The following is a 7500-nucleotide window of genomic DNA, read 5'->3' on the forward strand; positions in this document are numbered from 1 at the left end:
CCCAACTCTTCGAAGAGGGATTTGGAACTGATCCATTAGTCCGTCATCACAAAGGTCAAAGCAACTGTCGACTCGAAAACGAATCTCTGAGAGATTCTATACATCTTAATTCCAGTTCCATTAGTGTTTACACTTTTCATTCTGTTCTTTCAGTGGGTCATATGAAAGACTAATGTATTACGTATTAGTGGATCATATGAGTAACTAATGTATTACATATTGGTGGATCATATGAGCAGGTAATGCACTGCGTATTAGTGGCTCATATGAGCAACTTATGTATTATGTACGGGTGGGGCATATGAGCATATAATGTACCGTCAAAAATTTGGCGTAAAAAACGGTAAAAATCCTAGAATAAATGTTTTAAAAATAGATATATTAACGTAAAGGAATGATATTACGGTCACCAACACATAAAATATAATCAAGAAGGGTAAAAATTACAGTTGACTTTATTTTACTAAAATACGGCTGAAAACAGTATACTTTTTACTGAGAATTTCCGATTAAAATTGCGGTTTCCTTTATCAGTGTGCTGCGCATTAGTGGACCATATGAGCAATTAATGTACTGTGCATCAGGATTCGTAACCTGAATATTTATTTATGATACGAAATGGTAAGGGATGTACTGGTAGATAATTCAGTCTTCGTTTTTTATACATGTATTATCCTCGATTTTGAATTGTTTAATTTACTTTTTCTTATTAACTCGAATGTATCCAATATCTCTGGTGAATTGCCTATTCCTTAAACTACTAACAATGTAGGGGATAAACTGTAAGGGATGACAATAGTTAACACCATTTTATTCAAAGGTCGGAAATATAGATGAGATCAGATCAGTTGATACATTTCTGATTTCGGGTTCATAGCTATTACAGTGATAAATATTATGCTACTGGATATTCTTTTGTATGTTTGAAGCACACTACAATTAGCAATTTAAATCTAAAAGCACTAAATAACACTATATCATGAAAGGCTTTCCTTCTTTGCATAACAATAAGCTTGTTGCATATGCAGATGATCTACTCTAAGTTTGTTGCATACGCAGATGATGTGCTACTCTAGGTATGTTACATTTGCAGATGATTCTACTCTCTGTAGGTCAATCCCATCTCCTGAATGTAGACTTGTGGCTATTTAATTTATTGATAGATAACTATCTAAATTTAGTGTGCTGTGCACATTTTGGGGCATGAATCTAACAAAACCCAAAGTATGATTGTATGTTGGTCAAGGACAGTAGCTTTTCAACATCAAGAACTTTGCATTTCCACTGTTCCTCTAACTATATACAATTAATTTATAATTCTAAGTCTGATTTTTGTTTACAAATATACTTTTGAGACGCAAACTCCTCATTTTCTTCTCCAGTTGCATATTACAAAAAAATGCCATGTTGAAACTGTCTTTTCAGATTTCCTTGCTTCATCTGTCCTGATGAAATATCTTGATACGTTCATTCTATCATGTTTTGAGTATTGTACTCTTGTCTGGTCTTCAACTGCTCACCCTCATCTTAATTTGTTAGAGAAATCTTATGGTCTTTTAAATTCTTAATCTCTAATCTGGATATTACTCTCTAGTACTGTTTTCCAGTTAGTTCTATGTGTATATTGCATATTTTTTTTCCATATTTCTGACCATCCAATGCATTTAGGTCTTCCCAGATTGTACCATTCTCTATGTAGTACTAGGTATGCAACTGATTCTAATAGTCATGCTGTCTCCATCATAAGGCTCAATACAGCATAGTATCATAGAAGTTCCATTCCAACTGTGCCCAAATTGTGGAATAATCTTCCTAATCTGACCGTTAATCAATGGAACTTGAAAAGTTCAGACTTGTAGTAGATTCCTTTCTGTTGAACAGCTTGTTTCTCACTTTACTTTTTTTATTTTAAGTGCTGCTTTTCCGACCCTGTACAGCAGGGGAACCCTACTCTCTGCAGGACCTCCACAGTCATTTCATCATGCTTGTTCGAGAGCATTCGACATTTCACATCACGTATTGCTCGTTTACTGTTAGATCGTCACTAGCGAAACACTCTCTGAATAAGAAAGTCCTCAGTTTCCTCTTGAAAGCCTTAATATCGTCAATCATTTGGATGTCTCATGGGAGCGTATTGTATAGTCTCGGGGTGCAAACTTAAAGGCTCTTGAGCCCACAGTAGACATGTATCTAGGTTCCAATAGTCTGAAACGATATGTAACTATTCTTGAGTCAACACGATCTGTTGGCTGCACAGTTTGTATAAGAATTCTATTTTGACGTTGTTGCTGATCTTAATATACATTTCTCATATATAGTTTAAACGATATTTCTCTATTTCCAGCCCCCTGTGAGCTACTTTCCCTGTTGGAGACCTTGAGCATGTAGCATTTCGGTTTTCCACTGAGAGTTGTAGCTTGACTAGTGATAATAATAATAATAATAATAATAGTAATAATAATAATAATAATAATAATAATAATAATAATAATAATAATAATAATAATAATAATAAGAACCCATCTAAGTTAAGTTGAAGGTTACTTTTTGCTTAAAGCTTAAGGGTAAGCCTTTTCGTGAAAGAGATATCCAGACTTAAAACTATTACACATTTCAGATTTTTCCTATTGATTACCTCCTTTGAAATATAGCTTTAGTGGATACTTGTCCCATTATATCGAACTTCCAATCTTCTTATGCCTTTCCTTGTTGGGGTTGCATAAATATTGGATCTATTGAAAACCCCTCTTTCAGTTTTACATTTTTTTCATTTTTTGGTAAAGAAAAAAAATGGTGAAAATTTGAAAGAGGGAGAGTTTGAGAAAATTTTCCGGTTTCTGTTAGAAGAGATGAACATTATTTTAATGGTTTCTGATATAAGTTATTAATTTAGATTTTCATTGTAGGAGGTGAATATGACTTCAGTCATTATTATTATTATTATGATTATTATTATTATTATTATTATTATTATTATTATTATTATTATTAGTAGTAGTAGTAGTAGTAGTAGTAGTAGTAGTAGTAGTAGTATCATTATTATTACTGATATTGTTATTGTCATTGTTGTTGCTGTTATCCACATTATTATTATTATTATTATTATTATTATTATTATTATTATTATCATTGTTGTTATTGTTATTGTTGTTGCTGTTATCCACATTATTATTATTATTATTATTATTATTATTATTATTATTATTATTATTATTATCAATACTAGCCAAGCTACAACACTAGTTGGAAAAGTAGGATGCTATAAGCCCAAGGGGTCCTACAGGGAAAAATAGCCCAATGAGAAAAGGAAATAGGGAGATAAATCAAATACAAAAAATATAATGAACAATTAAAATAATATATTGTAAGAACATTAACAACATTAAAATGACATATTTTAGGAACAGTAATAACATTAAAAGAACATATTCTGAAAGAATCAAGAACATTGAAATAGATATTCCATAAATAAACTATAAAAAAAGATGTATGTCAGCTTGCTCAACATATAAGCATTCCCTGCAAGCTTTAACTTTAGAAGTTCCACCGATTCAACTACCTGATTAAGAAGATCATTCTAGAGTGGTTGGTCTCTAGTCTTGCACAGTGCTATACTGTCTGTAGCATGGTCTTCCTATGTCCTGAGTTAGAGTTCTCTTGCTTGAGGGTACACTCAGTCACATTATTTTATCTATTTCCTTAATCCCCTTCCTCTTTGAGCCTTTGGGCTTAAAACATTCTGCTTTTCCGACTAGGCTTGTAGCTTAGCTAATAATAATAATAATGATAATAATAACATGTTTAAAAAATGTTATAATCACGATACGTTATACATTTGTTTTATATGTTTTAGTATTGGCAAGCGAACATTCACTTTAGGGGAGAGAGAGAGAGAGAGAGAGAGAGAGAGAGAGAGAGAGAGAGAGAGAGAGAGAGAGAGAGAGAGAGAGAGAGAGAGGGGTTCATCGACCTTCCTCAATTGATAAATAATGAAAAAAGGAAATATTGTGGAGTTATTACTAATGTTTATGTTCCGGATTCATAACCCATAACCAATATTTCAATTTCCAGCAAAAAAAAAAAAAAAAAAAAAAAAAAAAAAAAAAAAAAAAAAAAAAAAAAAAAAAAAAAAATCGACAGAAATGAATCCTCCCATGACAAGAACAAATTATTTAGAAACTGGTTTTCCGGGATTTTAAGACTGGAAAATATTCAGCAATAAATGCCGGAGTGAACGCATGGCAAAATGGTTTTGCAATGGCATGGCTACATAATCCAATCAGTATGATTTCTTCCATATATAGTTAAGTTATATTTTTTTTCCATAATTTTATGCTTTGATAGACGATTCTCGTGTGTCTCCATACACCTGATAATACTAAGATTACCAAACAATTCTTCTTCACCAAAGTGGTTAACTACTACTCCTCTTAGTAACGGTAGAAAAGACTCTTCAGCTATGGTAAGCAGCTTTTCTAGGAGAAGGACAGGCCAAAATTAAACTATTGTTTTTTAGTCTTGGGTAGTACCATAGTCTTTGTGCCATTGCCTTCTCATGCTTGAGGATACATTAGGTCACTCTATTCAATCTAATTTCTCTTCTTCTTGTTTTGTTAAAGTTTTCATAGTTTATGAAGGATATATTTATTTCAATGTTGTTACTGTTCTAAAATTATTCTATTTTTACTTGCTTCCTTTCCTCTATGAGCTATTTTCCCTTTTGGGCCTCTGGCCTTATAGCATCCTATTTTTTAAACTAGTGTTGTAGCTTAGCAAGCAATAATAATAATAATAATAATAATAATAATAATAATAATAATAATAATAATAATAATAACTCTTGGTCTTGTAAAGGTCTACAGGTATGAAAACCTAACCAGAGTAATGAGGAGAATATAATAATTACATAAAAATCACAGGGATTATGATATTTTGTACTGGATAAGTAGCTCTACGCTATCAAAAAAGCCATAATTTTAATAGAAAACTCTCCTTAAGAATATAGTGCTTAGCCGTATTTCAGTAAAATACAGGGGACCGTATTTTACTTTATTTTGTCATTATACTTTACGGGTTGGTGACCGTAATATCACTCCTTTACGTCGGTATTTTGGTTTCTAAAACGGCAAATGTCTGAAAATATTTATTCCAGGAATTTTACCGTTTTTTCAGGCAAATTTCTAACTGTATATAAATCAAATTCTGAATATATGTGTAAAATGTTTCTTTTTTGGTGTCTTGGTGTTTTCAAAGCATTGCCTGTTTATCTACATTCACACACAACGTTAAAAGGTTTAGCATTATAAAAGAAAGATCTTTTATTTCATTGAATAAAAACAAGTCAAAGGAACTTCTCATAATCGTGTTTTGAAAAATCTCAAACGAAGAGAAAAAGGTTTTGATGCCAAGCTTTGAAAGCAGGTTTGTGTTTAAGCAACAAAGACAGCATTTTAAGAGGATTTTCAAATTCAGGAAAAGTGATAATATTAAAAATGCATTTTTATTTCCAAAACCTAAACACTAAATGCGTTGAGCTCATCTGGAAATTTGTTCATAATAAGATGATGCTTTAAGCTCTGGTCCATAGACTACATATATAAAAGTGTTCTGAGTATTATATTTTTTTTCTTTTGTCTTTTTTTCTTTTGATATAGATTAGATTATATTCATGTGTATAGTATAATCTGGAATTGTGTATATTTTACCTAATAACATTACATCACAAGGAAAGATATTTGAAGCGTGATTGTAAGGAGACAAAAAGCTAACCTGAGCCTGTAAGGACGTTGTGTGGTATAACGGACTAAGGTAAAACACCCCCAAACACTCCCCCCAACAACAACAACCCCAAACTTCCCTCAACAGAGGCCCCCCTCCCCCGACACTCCCTCCAACAACAACCGCGCCACCCCCAAAACTCCCATCAACAACGCTCCCCTCCCCCCGACACCCCCCAACAGCAACAACAACCCCCCCCCCCCAAGCCAGAAGGAGAGCTTCAGAGATTCTAAAAAAGGTGAAATGTAATAAGAGAGTCTCGAGGAATGCTACTATACTATTATTATTATTATTATTATTATTATTATTATTATTATTATTATTACCTGCTAAGCTACAACTCTAGTTGGTGAAGCAGGAAGGTATAAGTCTAGGGATTCCAACAGGGAAAATAGCCCATTGAGGAAAGGAAACAAGCAAAAATAAAATATTTTAAAAGCAGTAACAGCATTAAAATAAATATCTCTTACATAAACTATAAAAACGTTAACAAAACAAGAGGAAGAGAAATATGATAGAATACTGTGCTCGAGTGTACCCTCAAGCAAGAGAATTCTAACCCAAGACAGTGGAAGACCATGGTACAGAGGCTAAGGCATTGCCCAAGACTAGAGAACACTGGTTTGATTTTGTAGTGTTCTCCTTGAAGAGCTGCTTACCATAGCTAAAGAGTCTCTTCTACTCTTACAAAGAGCAAAATAGAAACTGTTACTAAACTAGACAATATTGGCATTAGTAAAAAAATTCAGCATATTATGTAATCATTTCAGAAAAAAATACTTTATTACTGTATGTTTTCCCTGAGATTTAACTCAACCAATATAAACATTTAACAATACTAACGAGGCATTGAAATGCCAAAAATAGCAATATCTATCTCTAATAAAACATTATATCATCTGAATAAAAGTTATATTTATATTTTACCCTTCCAACTCTTTTGCAAACAGTAAAAACTCTCTACTGTGGTCAAGTCCTTTAGTTTTCAACAACTGCATCTATAGAGAATTTATAAAGGCAACACAAAGGGATTTCACCTGAAAGCTCTGCCAATACTTTTACTGGTCAGACCATTCGATCAATAAGATTTATGATCGAATTTATTATCATTATTATTATTATTATTATTATTATTATTATTATTGTTGTTGTTGTTGTTATTACTAGCTAAGCTGCAACCCTAGTTGGAAAAGTAAGATGCTATAAGCCCAAGGGCTCCAACAGGAAAAAATAGCCCAGCGGGGAAAGGAACTAAAGAATTGAATAAACAATATGAGAAATAATGAACAATTGAAATAAAATATTTTGAAAAGAATAACATCAAAACAGACTTATGTCTGCCTTTTCAACATAAAAATATTTGCTGCAATTTTGAACATTTGAAGTTCTACCAATTCAACTACCCGATTAGGAAGATCATTTCACAGTTTTGGTCACATCTGGAATAAAACTTCTACAATACTGTGTATTATTGAGCCGCATGATGGAGAAGGCTTAATGGAAATTAGTTTCTCTGTTGGGCAGCTTTAGATGAGAATAATATTCTGCTTTTCGAGCCCTCCAACACGAGACACTCCAGTACAAAGATTTTTCCCTTAATTGTTTATATATCGAAATTTATGTAACTCATTGACTGTCTCTCTTGTACCACGCGTGTTTCACACACACTAGTACGCTGTAACGGTATTTTCCTTTTTATTGTATATCTCGCTCTACACCTCA

This window comes from Palaemon carinicauda, chromosome 20, assembly GCF_036898095.1.
Source record: "Palaemon carinicauda isolate YSFRI2023 chromosome 20, ASM3689809v2, whole genome shotgun sequence".
In the NCBI taxonomy this organism is placed as follows: domain Eukaryota; kingdom Metazoa; phylum Arthropoda; class Malacostraca; order Decapoda; family Palaemonidae; genus Palaemon; species Palaemon carinicauda.